General features: G+C 45.4%; 1 pseudogene; it reads left to right on the forward strand.

The window, feature by feature from the left end:
- The window catches only part of LOC124696806, a 49,470-nt pseudogene that overhangs the window by 13,707 nt on the left and 20,914 nt on the right, over positions 1-14,849 (forward strand).

Below are 14,849 nucleotides of genomic sequence, written 5' to 3' on the forward strand. Positions count from 1 at the left end.
CCAACCCTAGACAAGGCCTAAAAACCAACACTAGGTTGATCCTCGGAACATCCTGTCTAGGGGCAGCAAACTACACCCTACATGCCGCTGGATCCTCCAACCCTTTGTAAGGCCTAACTATTGCAGATATTAAACTAATCCTTGATGAACCAAGGAGCAATCGTAACGGATCAGATCTACTAAATAACGATCAAGCGGGTGCCGCCCCGCACCCGTGATGAAGTGCAAGGACGGCTAGATGCGCAAGGGTTGCACTACGACAACGATATGATACTAAGAACAATGCTAACCCTAACACATCTATGATAACTACGTTGCTCGCCATCAAAAAGGCTTCGAGCACGAGCAACGCATGAACAACGTGGGCAGGCTCGTGCTGCCTAGATCGCAAGATGCGATCTAGGCAGCATGGTGCTTACCGGAGAAACCCTCGAGACGAAGGGGTTGGCGATGCGCCGAGATTGGTTTGTGTTGAACGTTGGTTGTTGTTTATTCCATAAACCCTAGGTACATATTTATAGTCCAGGGGACTTTCTAATGTGGGCGTGCACTAAACCGTGCACGAGATAAATTCTAACTTCTACGTAACCTACTATAAAGGTACACGGGCTAACTAGCCCAAACTTGATTAACAAGGCCGATTTACATATCTCTTCCATATGTATATCTTCAAGTCCATCTTGATCGCGGCCCACCTCTGACCTGGTCAAATTCTGGTGATAACACATGCCCCCTGGTTTTGGAAATGACATTTCCAAAATCATTATGCTTTTTCCGTCGGGTCATGTCATGGCAGAGCAGAACTGTTGCAGTATACTTCATGATGACGTCTTGCCTCCTCGCCTTCTCTTCGCGATTTGACGGTTCTGGCACCACGTCCTCGGAAACTGCTTGGGCATTAAATCGCTTTGCCCCTTTTTATTTGGCCACCCCCCATAATTCCTTTCTTCATCCCCTTGCTCCACAGTAGCCATCGGCAAACCAAAAAAACCCCATTAGCCCCCATGGATTCTTCCTCTTCCACTGCTTCCTCTGGCCTGTCCCTCCAGTCCTCCTCCTCCAGCGAGCTCGAGCAGGAGGTCGATCTGATGGCCATCTACGAGGCCCGCGCCCCAGAATATTGGGACGCGCGGGACTGGGACTTCTCCAATGAGTCGGAAGACGACGAACCCCTCACCGACGGGGAAGAAGACCTTCAGTTCCTCCTTGACGGAGAGCTGGAAGCAACAAGTGACGACGACCTCTTCCCCTGGGAAGGGGGCTTCTCCTCCGACGAGGAGGAGGAAGAGGAGGAAGAAGACGAGGACGACTCCCTCGAGGGTTACCCACCAGCGAAGCGCCTCCGCATGTGGTGGGACGACGACGACAGCGATGACGAAGAAGAGGATGAAGCCCCCGCAAAGGGCCTCGGGAGCAGCGACGAGGAGCCCGTCGGCAGCAGCGCCGATGGGAACTCCGGGGATGATGATGAAGGTAGTGACGGCCCGTAGATTAGGATCTACCAGTGTAGGTCTAGTAGTAGTGGCCCCTCCTTTTGTTCTTCTCTTCTTAAGCAATCGGTTCCTCCCTTGTAAGAAATCTAGTTATCAATGGAAAATTCCCCAACTTGATTTCACTGGTTCTTTTTTATGCTAACTTAGCCGATTGTCAACCCAATCGATTTTTAATGAGCCGATTTCCACACATCGATCCCCCATGATCCGTTCCCCATCCTTTTGGCATCGGAATGATTGTGAGCCTGATCAGTGCTCAACAAGCCTATATCCGCGGAACCAGTCGATGACCATGTAATCGGCTTCTCCAACAGAGCATCCAGGAGGCCAGCTGCTCCCCGAGCTTCAGCCGGGGTGAGAACCATGATGAGGGCCCGCAATTCAAACAAACAGTCCCAGGTATGATCACGCCTGGAAGAGACATCGCGCAGGGCTAACCAGCCGATCATCCTTCTCCCATTGTCAGCCACTACTTTAGGCGATCACCCTTGACTCAATGAACAATAGGCTGTCTTGGGATGCCCACTCTCTCATAACAGTATTGCCAAACTGGTAATGAGGCAACTTTGAGCGCTCGTACTAGAGCCGATGGCCGCGCATCGGTTTTGCGCCATGAGACACTTCAAACAGGATCATGACTCTCACCCATTAACCGGGCATGCTGGTAATTTGATCTTGGGCAAGTGTCCTCAACGGAGCTCTAGGCTTGTCTCTCCATTGATGTGGGAACTGATATACTTTGGTGACACCAGCGCTATTCCTCTGACAAGTTATGGTATAACGCTAGCCGATTCCAAAAATAAATCGGCTTCTGACATCAAAGGATCCTCCAGTGCAAAGAAATCTCCACTGTCAGATGCCCCCCGAGCCTTTGACCAAGGCGAGCATGAAAGTGTACCGGTAGTATCGGGCCACCATCCGCTTCTCAGCTGCGGTGCAGCATCAACCGATTCTGACCAAATCGGCTGTTCAACAACAGAGGACCTTCAGACCAATGGGGCAACCTCTGGTGAAAATGAGTTCAATCTAGCCGGATGATCGCCGGTTGTCCTCTTGACTCTAGCCTGATTAGGTACGGCTGCAATCCTTGAATTTGCCAGCAGCGTTACACCTGAAGGCTTGCAAACGACGCTGGAGATCCTCGCGGAGAAGACCTGAATCACCAAACAGTTGGAGAAATCTTCGCAGAGCCTCATCCTGTAACAAGTGTAGCACCAACCGATTCTAACCAAATCGGCTTTTCAAAAGCAGAGGACCTTCACCGAGAACTGCCCCCCGAGCTTCTTCAGCTTTCACCAATGTCGCAGAAAAAACTTCTATCCAAAGAGCTGATGCAGTCAACCTCCCCCTTGAACTGAGAGGCCCCCAGATGTAGTGGCTCTAATGGACTAAAAGTAGCCCTGGGCTTCCATTTGCAACAGTTGTATTCCTTGAGTCGATGTCTGCGCATCGGCTGTGCTCAAAAATTTTCAATTTTTTCACGGCCGACTTGTGTGTCGGCCCCCATACTTGATAATGTTGCCTCATATGTATTTTATCCATCTAGATGCCCCCCGAGCCGATTCTGTCAAGAAAATTGATGGTATCGGCTCTTGAGGTAGTCCCTGCTGGGTCAAATGTCGACCCCAGGCGAAATAGATGGTGGGGATAATTCTGGCCGATTGCTGGAATCGGCCTCCACGTTGCTTGCTCGGTGAAGGTCTTTGTAATGTTCCTTCACAAATCTTTTGGGGCCGATCACAAGGATCAGCCTCACCACGTTTGTCCATCGATGTTGTTCTCGTTTATACGGCCAGTCCGGTGGATAGAACCAGCCTTACCCTGTTCTTTGTCACATCGATGCGTTCGCAGTCGTCCAAACTAATGCCCGAGAGTGGTTCTTGACCTGATGCCTCCCAAATGCCCATGCCGGCTGTTGAAATCTCGGCTAAATCATCGGCGTGGACGACCTCCACTTCATCTCCATCCCACTGTATTAGGCATTGGTGCATCGTGGATGGGATGCAACAGTTGGCGTGGATCCAATCCCTCCCTAATATTACAGCATAGGTGCTTTTGCTGTCGACAATAAAAAAACGTCGTAGGGATGGTTTTCCTTCCTACGGTCAGATCCACGTTTAGAACACCTTGTGCGTCAGATGCTTGGCCGTTGAAATCGCTCAATGTTACATTGGTTTTGATTAAATCCGAGCTGGAGCGTCCCAACCGACGTAGCATGGAGTATGGCATAATGTTGACTGCCGCTCCGGTGTCCACCAACATCTTATTGACAAGCTGCCCATTGATGTAACCTCGCAAGTACAGGGCCTTCAGATGTCTGTAACTCCTTTCTCGTGGCTTCTCGAAGATGACCGGCCGTGGGCCGCAGTCCAATTGCGCCACGGGTGCCTCATATAACCTCGGAGCGCTAAATTCCGCTGGAAGGATGAAGACCATGTTTGTGCCAGCCGATGTTTCATCATCGGCTTTCCTTTGCCTAGGGCGCCACTCTTTTCTTTGTGGCCGACCTTCTTCATCCAGGGTTCGCTGAATTTTGGCGGCCAGGTCAGGCCGTGCCTTCCTCAACGCGCGCAGATATAACCTTTCGGCTTCTTCCAACGCACGTAGTCGCTGAACCCTTCGTTTCTGGGAGTGGCTGAGCCCATCGGGACACCATCTTGGCCGATGATACTTATCCTCTTCATCATCGTCCTCTAGTTCCTCGCGATCTTCCACGGGCTCAGCATGCTTGCTCCGAGGCGGGAGAGGCCCTAGACGCTCGAACACGGACACCTTAGTTGGACCCTTCTCCTTTTGTTTACATTCTGGGCAATTGCCGATTGTTGGTAATCGGCTCATTCCGGAATCCCAGCAGTGTCTGAAGAAGGGGCAGTCCCAATGCCTATCCACGTTGTCCGGCTCCTCAGACCTCCCTCTGGCGCGACGTTTGGACCCGTCGTCGTGGCCGTTGTTCTGACGATACCTCCTGTTTGCACCAGACCGACGATATCCTTCATCGTCGTTATCGTAGCGGCGATGTCGGTCGTATGGCTGTCCATATTTGCTGAGGAGATGCTCGGATAATAGGCGTGGATGCCGTATGTTTCTCACCTCCCCCTCGGCCAGGTATCGTTGATCGTCGTCTTGGGGCCGGTCACGTGGAACGGCCTCCTCTTTCTCTTTGCCACGAGAGTGGTTGCTCTCTGCCTTGTCCGCGTCATGGCGAATCACGAACCCTGCCATATTGGCATCGAAGGAGAACCCTGGTTCCCTTATGGAGTGGCTGAGATCGACTGTGTTGTCATCAGGCAACGGACGTGTGTCTCCGTCGAGCTTGATGCCGTGCGAACGGGTCTCCCCACAGGAGCCGACGAGTTCGGTTCCGAGGACCGTCTTGACCTGGTTATGCTTCTTCTTGAGCTTGTCAGCCGGGTCCTCGTACTTGACCGGAGTGCTTTCCGCCATCTCAGATGTAGATGGCGATGTGGTGGATGTCCAGGATTGTCCCACCGGGCGTGCCAGAATGTGTTGACGTCAGAAACCCACTGGCGGGCAGTGACTGGTCAACACCGTAGAGCCGGGAACAACTAGGGCTGCGGCTGGCCCCAGTCCCTCGGAGCGACGGCCCGCAAAGCCTCCTGGTCGCGCGCCGATGCAAATTGCAAGGGCGTGCCACCTGACCTATACCCGGTCGGGAAGGTGTGGATGATGCCTCGCTTAGTTTCCTGCAGGGCACACACGTACACGTTAAATACGAGCCTCGATCGGCTCTCAGGCTATCCTGTGAATCGGCTTATGGAGCCGATCCACCCATGATTCGTCCAAGGTGGCCGAATATATGGTGGTCCTGCTTGATCAAGATAAAACATATGAGATCCACGACGATTTGGGGTTTTCACCGCATAATCGGATCATCCTACTCACGATTGGGCCTCGCGCTCACGCATGGTGATCGTAAGCCAACCCTAGACAAGGCCTAAAAACCAACACTAGGTTGATCCTCGGAACATCCTGTCTAGGGGCAGCAAACTACACCCTACATGCCGCTGGATCCTCCAACCCTTTGTAAGGCCTAACTATTGCAGATATTAAACTAATCCTTGATGAACCAAGGAGCAATCGTAACGGATCAGATCTACTAAATAACGATCAAGCGGGGTGCCGCCCCTGCACCCGTGATGAAGTGCAAGGACGGCTAGATGCGCAAGGGTTGCACTACGACAAGCATATGATACTAAGAACAATGCTAACCCTAACACATCTATGATAACTACGTTGCTCGCCATCAAAAAGGCTTCAGCACGAGCAACGCATGAACAACGTGGGCAGGCTCGTGCTGCCTAGATCGCAAGATGCGATCTAGGCAGCATGGTGCTTACCGGAGAAACCCTCGAGACGAAGGGGTTGGCGATGCGCCGAGATTGGTTTGTGTTGAACGTTGGTTGTTGTTTATTCCATAAACCCTAGGTACATATTTATAGTCCAGGGGACTTTCTAATGTGGGCGTGCACTAAACCGTGCACGAGATAAATTCTAACTTCTACGTAACCTACTATAAAGGTACACGGGCTAACTAGCCCAAACTTGATTAACAAGGCCGATTTACATATCTCTTCCATATGTATATCTTCAAGTCCATCTTGATCGCGGCCCACCTCTGACCTGGTCAAATTCTGGTGATAACAGATCTATATGTCCAGAATTGTATGCTTACATGGAGTTCCTAAAGGTATTGTTTCAGATAGAGGTACTCAATTCACATCAAAGTTTTGGCGCCAATTGCATGAAACCTTAGGCACCAGACTTGAATTTAGTACAGCGTTTCACCCGCAGACTGATGGTCAGACAGAAAGGGTGAATCAAATCCTAGAGGATATGTTGAGGGCTTGTGCTCTAGATTATGGATCCAGTTGGGATGAGAATTTACCGTACGCAGAGTTCTCATATAATAATAGCTATCAATCAAGCATTGAGATGGCTCCATTCGAAGCACTATATGGTAGGAAGTGCAGAACTCCATTGTTGTGGGATGGAGTAGGAGAGCGTAGGTTGTTTGGGCCCGACATGATCAAAGAAGCTGAAGAAAAAGTCAGACTTATCCGTGACCGACTGAAAATAGCACAATCCAGACAGAAGAGTTATGCTGACTCTAAGCGTAGGGAAATAACTTATGAAATAGGAGACCGAGCATATCTCAGAGTTTCACCACTGCGTGGAGTTAAAAGATTTGGAATCAAAGGAAAGTTAGCACCACGTTTTATAGGACCATACAAGATTCTAGCACGCAAAGGAGAAGTTGCATATCAGCTGGAATTGCCAGAAGTCCTATCAGCCGTCCACAATGTGTTCCATGTGTCACAGCTGAAGAAGTGTCACCCAGAAATGGCCGATACACCATTGAGAGATACAGTTCCGCTAGAGGAGGTTCAGTTGGAAAGTGATCTCACTTACGAGGAGAAGCCTATTAAAATTCTAGAAACGGCTGAAAGGTTTACTCGAACTAAGACCATTAAGTTTTGCAAAGTTCAATGGAATCACCATTCAGAGGAAGAAGCTACGTGGGAACGTGAAGAAGATTTGAAGACAGAATACCCATACCTATTTGCTAGCCAACCTGAATCTCGAGGACGAGATTCTTCTTAAGGGGGGTAGGTTTGTAACATCCCAAATTTTACAATTAAGGATGTTAATAGTTGCATCATATCATCATGGCATACTATTTTAAAACTTGCATATTTGGTTTCCAAATTATTTCAAGATTAAATGTTTTAGTCTCGCAGATTTTATCTGGTCCTTGTTTTACTCTTTTCAAATTTGTAAAGCTCATATGAGATAAGAAACAAATAAAAGAAAAAGATAAAAAAAAAAAACAGAACGACCGGATCCGACTTACCAAACAAACTCATCTTCCTCCGCGCACACGCAAGACGCATCGGCCAGGCAGCGCCTCCCGTATCTTTTCCTTTCTATATTTTTTTTCTTCTTTTTTTCTCTCTCTCTCTTCTCTTTCCAGCCAACGCTGACAGCTGGGCCGTTGCTCGTACCGTCTTCAACCTCCTGCCCGAGTTTGGCACGAATACGGAACTGCTTACCGACTCGAAAATCCTCAGATAATCGCAACGATTCCGTTCAAATTTGTGACCCCTACTCCACGAAATCCCCTCTATATAATCCCCCGCATCAGCCTCTCTCCGTTTTTCTAAAAATCGCAAACCCTAGACCACCCGAGAGCTCGTTCCGATCTCGCCGGAGTTCCGCCGTCGCGAACTTGAAGTCAAGGACCACGGAAACGACCAGACAACACCGCCGGAGTTTCGCCGGACTTCATCGTTTCCAGCCGGAGTTAGGCGCCGTTCGGAAGTAGGAGAGCCGCGAACGAGGAGGGAGAAGGAGATCTCTCGTCAAGCCACACCTCGCCGTCACCTTCGTCAAGCCGGGAGACCACCACACCATCTCCATCCACGCCCGGCCGCCGCTTCCGTCCACCACGGTAACGCCCCCAGCATCGTGTGTAGAAAGTAGTACTCGGTACATATGAATCAATACACCGGTATCAGCTTATCATGTTTTGCCACGTGGGCTGTTCAGTCCCCCTACGCGCTAAATTAGATCGATTCCAATGCTTAGTAGCTCACGGCAAAACTTTGAAAAATCATAACTTTAACTTTAGATCTTCGTTTTAGTTAATTTATTTTACATTAGTTTCGTGGTTAAATTCTCTATCTGCTGGTGTAAAATTTTCTAATTATACAATTTTCAAATCTGTCACTTTTCTTTTAAAGAAAATAATTAAATCATGTGATCGATCGGATCAGAAAACTGCTAGCTCATGTTACATGTTAGACTTCAAAAATTCGTAACTTTAAATCTAAACCGTATTTTCAAATGTTGGTTCTTGCAATGAAATCGTAATTAAATTCTCTACCTGCTGATACTAATTTTGCAAATTATAGAATTTTTGAATCTATCAGTTAAAAATTGAGTTTAGTATATTAGCGCTACTTCGTGTCGTTCACGTGTCGCCGAAGCGGAGCCGAGCCAAGCCGCCAGCCGAAGTCCAGCCAAGCTGAAGCCGAGGAGCGCCACGTCCGTCTGATCGAGATCCGATGCTTCGAGACGCGCCACGTTCCTGCGTAAAAACAACAAAATCTGAATACTTCCGAAAATCATAACTAAATAACCGTAACTCTGTTTTAATCGATTCTTTTTGCGTTAGTTTCAGAATTTCATTAACTACACCTTAAAGCTGGAATTTTCGAATTATAAGTAACTAATTTTCACGTTTTTTTATTAATATATGTTGGAAATCAATGTGTATATGTTGGATATCAATGTGTGGGATGCTCCCTGCATGTTAGACTTAATGCGTAATATTTTTGGTCGAAATTAAAGTATTTTATCATTATATCATAATTGCATGCATGCATATAGTGTGAAACATTATTGTTGCATTGGTTATTCATTGAAATTATTTTTACCTTTGCGATAGATTGTGCGGAGTGCGCGAGTGCTGCTGAGGAGGAATATTGTTTAGAGTGCTGTTCGGATCAAGGCAAGTTACACCTTTGTTCAAATTTTTGTCCCAAGTTTTCTATGCATGTCTTTTTCCTTCAAATGAATAGTATGCATGTGTAGGATGTTTTGGTAGATTTTACTTGGTAAAATATTTTGCAAAGTTGCGTGCTATTTTGTAGATTGCCATGAGTAGAAATATTACTTAGAAATATTTCCACTTGATATCATGGCCATAGGAATCCCTAAATTTTTCTAAGTGCTATGCTTATGCTACGCAATTATAAAAAGGGGTTCGAAACAAGAAAATTTTCTAAGTACTTGAGCTCTGTTTATGAGCGCAACTTTTCTCCCAAAATCCTTCTTCAAAATAAAACTAAGTTTTCTTCTGGGCGGAATGGTTTTGACGGGACAACGAGTGTGAGATTGGTGGAGGACTGCCGCCCAGGATCAAAGAAATCTGCCATGTTCCAGATGTCAGAAGCTTCCAGTGTAGCCACAATACAATATGGGCTCTGTCTTGGTTAAGTACTTAGTGGGAAACCTCGCCTGGGTACCGCCATTGGGAGGAATTTTGGGCACGGGCGGATCCGGAAGGTGGAGGGGCTACTAAGGAAAAGCTTCGTCGTGACCTCGTCCTGGCCTTAATGAAGATGAACAATTTTGGCAAAAAGGCTTGGTTGTGAATTGTGGGTAAAGAGCGCAACCTCTCGAGAGTGTTAACCTGATCGATCAGCCGTGTCCACGGTAAAAGGACAATTTGAGCATCTGAAGGATGGAGCCTCTGAAGGATTTCCTCTCTTTTTCTAAGTAAATGTTTTCAAAACCCTATGGCGTGTGTAATATCGTTCATAGGTGGGTTTTGGGGCCTTGGTGTGTAATATACAAGTGCTCGGGGACTTGGTGTGTCATATCCAAGTGGTAGGTTGATTTGGACACTTGGTGTGTAATATCCATGTGCTCCACTCGGCCAATTTTATTTATCAAAATTTTGCAAAGTAGGGTAAAAGATTTTCTCTCTTTAACTTTGTAAAAATTGGCTTTATGCAAATAAAACTCAAGCCTCCTCTTGTCTGCCTTGCATGTAGATGTAAGTTTCTCTTCTTGGTGTAATTTGCCATACATTCAAAGTATTGACCAATTCATTGGCTGCACTCATGTGCAGAATACGAAGGTTGAAGAAAGGTGCGCTAGGATCGCGGGTCTACACTCAATGAGCCTGTGGCGTTGATGGACTCAATTTATCTTTAAGTTTTTCCGTTGCTTTTATTTGAGCTAGCCTTGAGCTATGCAAAGTTGTAATAAATTAAACTCCGGATTTATTCGATTCGTGTAATAATGACATTGTGTTTTACATGGTATTTCATCGACTGTGAGTGCTAGCTTATGATCCAGGGACTAGCATGTTAATCACAGGGACTTAGGATCCTACCCGATCCAAGGTCATTACAACCGGGACAACATAGACAACAGATAATGGACTCCTCTTTTAATGCTTAAGCATTCAACAACAGTTAATATTCTCAGAAGAGATTGAGGTTGTATGTCCAAACTGAAACTTCCACCATGATACATGGCTTTAGTTGGCTGCCCAATGTTCTTCTCTAACATATGCATACTCAAACCATTTGATCATGAAATCGCACTTACTTCGGACAAGACGAACATGCATAGCATCTCACATGATATCCAACAAAGGTAAAAAGTTCATGGCGTCCCCGTAAACATGGTTACCGCTCAACAAGCAACTTATAAGAATTAAGACACATAACTACATATTCATCACCACAATAGTTTTTAAGCTATTTGTCCCATGAGCTATATATTGCAAAGATAGAGGAATGAAATTTTAAAGGTAGCACTCAAGTAATTTACTTTGGAATGACAGAAAAATACCAAATAGTAGGTAGATATGGTGGACACAAATGGCATGGATTTTGGCTCAAGATGTTTGGATGCACGAGAAGCATTTCCTCTCAGTACAAGGTTTGGGCTAGCAAGGTTGTTTGAAGCAAACACAAGTATGAACAGGTACAGCAAAACTTACACAAGAACATATTGCAAGCATTATAAGACTCTACACTATCTTCCTTGTTGTTCAAACACTTTACCCGAAAATATCTAGACTTAGAGAGACCAATCATGCAAACCAAATTAAACAAGCTCTACGGTAGTTCTTCATTAATAGATTAAACTACATGATGCAAGAGCTTAAACATGATCTATGAGAGCTCAAACAATTGCCAAGTTATTCCAAACCATATGCAGCATTTTCTGATTCCAACCAAATAGCAATTTAACGAAGCAATCAGCCTTCGCCATGAACATTAAAGCACAATTAAGAACACAAGTGTTCCATATGAAAAAGCGGAGCGTAATATCTCCAATATAAGAATGATGGGATCCAACTTTATTCAAAACAAAACAAAAATAAAAGCAAACCGACGCTCCAAGTAAAGAACATAAGATGTGATGGAATAAAAATATAGTTTCACTAGAAGTGACCTGATAAGTTGTCGATGAAGAAGGGGATGCCTTGGGCATCCCAAAACTTAGATGCCTGAGTCTTCTTAAAATATGCAGGGATGAACCACCGGGGCATCCCCAAGCTTAGACCTTTCACTCTTCTTGATCATAGTATATCATCCTCTTCTCTTGACCCTTGAAAACTTCCTCCATACAAACTTCAAGCAAACCCATTAGAGGGTTAGTGCATAATTACAAATTCACATATTCAGAGATGACACAATCATTCTTAACACTTCTGGACATTGCACAAAGCTTCTGAAAGTTAATAGAACAAAGAAACTCATTCAACATAGCAAAAGCGGCAATGCGAAATAAAAGGCAGAATCTGTCAAAAACAGAACAGTCCGTAAAGATGAATCTGGCAGGGGCACTTAACTTGCTCAAATGAAAAAACTAAAAACTAATGAAAGTTGCGTACATATCTGAGGATCACGCTCGTAAATTTGCATATTTTTTCGATTTTTTTACAGGGAGCTCTGCGATAATTCGTGATAGACATCAATGCTGTTTCTGCGCAGCAATCCCAAATATAGCATCAACTTTAGCATAGAAACTTTACTTGGCACAAAAACATGATAAGGAGAGGTTGCTACAGTAGTAAACAACTTCCAAGACTCAACAATACAGTAAATAAAATAAAACATGGGTTATCTCCCAAGATGTGCTTTTCTTTAACGCCTTTCAGCTAGACGCAGAAAGTGCAAATCAAGTAACATCAAGAGAAAAAGCATCAACATCATAACTTGTTCTAATAATAGAATCAAAAGGCAACTTCATTCTCTTTCTAGGGAAGTGTTCCATACCTTTCTTGAGAGGAAATTGATATTTAATATTACCTTTCCTCATATCAATAACAGCACCAACGGTTCGAAGAAAAGGTCTTCCCAACACAATAGGACAAGATGCATTGCATTCCATATCCAAGAAAACAAAATCAACGGGGACAAGGTTATTGTTAACCGTAATGCGCACATTATCAATCCTCCCCAAAGGTTTCTTTTTAACATTATCGGCAAGATTAACATCCAAATAACAATTCTTCAAGTCAAGCATATCATAAATCTTTTTAGGCATAACAGAAATACTTGCACCAAGATCACATAAAGCATTACACTCAAAGTCATTGAATTTCATTTTAATGATGGGCTCCCAACCATCTTCTAACTTCCTACGAATAGAAGCTTCAAGTTTTAATTTCTCTTCCCTAGCTTTAATGAGAGCATTTGTAATGTGTTTTGTAAAGGCTAAATTTATAGCACTAGCATTGGGACTTCTAGCAAGTTTTTGTAAGAACTTTATAACTTCGATAATATGACAATCATCAAAATCTAAACCATTATGTTCTACCGATACGTCCAAAACGTATCTACTTTCCCGAACACTTTTGCTATTGTTTTGCCTCTAATTTGTGTATTTTGGATACAACTAACACGGACTAACGCCGTTTTCAAGCAGAATCGCTACGGTGTCTCGTTTTTGTGCAGAAATCCAACTTTCGGGAAAATCCTCGAATTTATGCGAAGGCCCTATTTTACCGGAATATCGACGGAGCCGGAAGGGCAAGAAAGGTGGAGGCCCGAGGGCCCCACACCATAAGGCGGCGCGGCCTAGGGGGCCGCGCGGCCCTATGGTGTGGCCCCCTCGGCCGGCCTCCGACGCCCCCTTCGGACTACTTATCGGGTTCGACCTAAAAACGCACGGGGAGAAGTTGAAATCGCCGTAAACCCTCCGGAGAGCCGCCACATCGCGAAACTCCGTCGCGGGAGCCGAAGTCTCCGTTCCGGCACTCCGCGGGACGGGAATTGGAGGAGATCTTCACCGCCATCACCGCCAACGCCTCTCCATCGACCAGCCATGTTTCCCCCATCCATGTGTGAGTAATTCCCCCACTGTAGGCTGAAGGGGATGGTAGGGATTGGATGAGATTGGTCATGTAATAGTCATAAGATTGTTAGGGCATAGTGCCTAGTATCCGTAGATGTCACTTTTATGATATTGTTGCAACTTGTTATGCTTAATGCTTGTCACTAGGGCCCGAGTGCCATGATCTCAGATCTGAACATGTTATTGATTCATGAAGATATTCGTTGTTTATGATCTTACCCGCAAGTTGTATACACATGTCGTCTGTCCGGAACCAATGGCCCCGAAGTGACGAAATCGGGACAACCGGAGGGGATGGTAGTGATGTGAGGATCACATGTGTTCACGGAGTGTTAATGCTTTGCTCCGGTACTCTATTAAAAGGAGTACCTTAATATCCGAGTAGTTTCCCTAGAGGCCCGGCTGCCACCGGCTGGTAGGACAAAAGATGTTGTGCAAGTTTCTCATTGCGAGCACGTACGACTAAATATGGAACACATGCCTATTGATTGATTAGTACTTGGATACCGTTTTATTATTATCCGCAAATGCCCCTGCTTTGATTGTTACATGAGTTTCTCTCATCCATGCAACGCCCGTTAAATCCGTCCCTATGCCTACGGTATTTTAATCCTCGCTGTTTACTATAATCACTACTTGCTGTCTTTATTTCACCGCTGCTTGTTATTTCACTATTTCCACTGCCATAAAGCCGTTACTCTCGATAAACTCTTGCGAGCAAGTCTCGTTTCCAGGTGCAGCTGAATTGACAACTCCGTCTGTTAAGGCTTACAAGTATTCTTTGTCTCCCCTTGTGTCGAATCAATAAATTGGGTAATACTTCCCTCGAAGACCGTTGCGATCCCCTATACTTGTGGGTCATCAAGACTATTTTCTCGGCGCCGTTGCCGGGGAGCATAGCTTTATTTGGAAGTTCACTTGGATTGATATTGTTCGCTGCAAATTCTCCATCATGGGTAAACCTCGCGATACTAAGATCGCCATATTACCATCCACTACAAGAAAAGGTACAACTCTTAGTACCTCTGCTGCTCTTGATTCACCATCCGTGATAAGTAAACTTGTTTCACCACCACAAGCTTCAAATGTCGGTACTTCTGCTGAATCTGAAAATTCCTCTCATAATTGTGATGATGCTTCTGCTGTGCTTGATAATGATGGTTCGTTAGGATCTTTTCTAGATGCTACAATTGCTAAGTCTAGACAAATTGAAAATACCGAAACTCCTAATGAAAATGCTGCTACACCTGTTAATTCACTCGAGTCCGTTGAATATTCTAGTGATGATCTTGATGAAGATTATGTAGAGCTTGATGATGATTTTATTGAAAAATGCAATGCTACTACTGATGCAAGAAAAATTAAAAAGTTGCTTGCGAGAACATGCTCGTTAGATATAAAGCTGTCTCCCGATCCTAAATTTGCCACATCTCCTATAAACATTAGGGATAA

The sequence above is a fragment of the Lolium rigidum genome, chromosome 3 (assembly GCF_022539505.1).
Source record: "Lolium rigidum isolate FL_2022 chromosome 3, APGP_CSIRO_Lrig_0.1, whole genome shotgun sequence".
NCBI lineage: Eukaryota > Viridiplantae > Streptophyta > Magnoliopsida > Poales > Poaceae > Lolium > Lolium rigidum.